This window comes from Asparagus officinalis, chromosome 8 (genome assembly GCF_001876935.1).
Source record: "Asparagus officinalis chromosome 8, Aspof.V1, whole genome shotgun sequence".
Taxonomy (NCBI): domain Eukaryota; kingdom Viridiplantae; phylum Streptophyta; class Magnoliopsida; order Asparagales; family Asparagaceae; genus Asparagus; species Asparagus officinalis.
In genome coordinates this window covers 32,146,975-32,147,830 of record NC_033801.1, presented here as the reverse complement: position 1 = coordinate 32,147,830, position 856 = coordinate 32,146,975, and positions in this window count along the sequence as shown.

The window sequence follows — 856 nt, the reverse complement described above, 5'->3', positions numbered from 1 at the left end:
TAATATGTAAAACAACTAAAATACCTTTTTTAAAATTAACCATTTTAGTTACAAAGAAACCCCTAATCGATAGAAAAGATCTTGATTAATTTACAATATTCCCCTCCCCCTTTCTACTGTCTTTCTCCTATCCTAAAAAAATTAGAGTAATTTTTTTTATGATTAAGGTGTATTTTCATCTTTTTCAGTCATCTACTTGTCATATAACATACTAGACCTAACATTGTTAGCTTTCAGGGCACATAAGAGAAAAGTTCATGGGTTTTTTTAAATTTTTTAAACTTGAGGGGGTTATCTACAATATTCTCAAAGCTGAGGAGGGTTATATTAGAGGTGGTGTTGGGTTTATGGGAGGGTTATTTATAATTTATGCTCAAACTGTCTGTAGGGGGAGGATCACAAATTAAAATAGTTAAGAGGGGTTTTCTACAATTGATCCAAACTTTTATATAGAGAGACTCCATGGATGATGTTTTCCCCTTTAACTTCTATATTTAAAGAGATAATTATGAGATTTTTTTAATATAGACAGTTATAATCCGATAAAGTTTACAAAATATTTGGTTATTAGAATATTTTAATTATGAATAGTTTTAGTTTGATGAAGATTCCTAAGTGAATATATTCGGCAAAACGTCCAGATTGGTATATTTTGTAGACACTTGGTGACATGTTGGTATTTTTTTTTATTTTGTCAGATTGATATATTTTGTAGACTCCGGCGTCATTTAGGCCTTAAATTTGGCCGGAGTTACTGTTCTGACCAGTGCTTATGAGATTTTTTGCATAAAATCCCTCATCAAAAATCCATCCTGCTCCTACCCCCCCCCCTCTCCCTCCTCCCCCTCATCCTCTT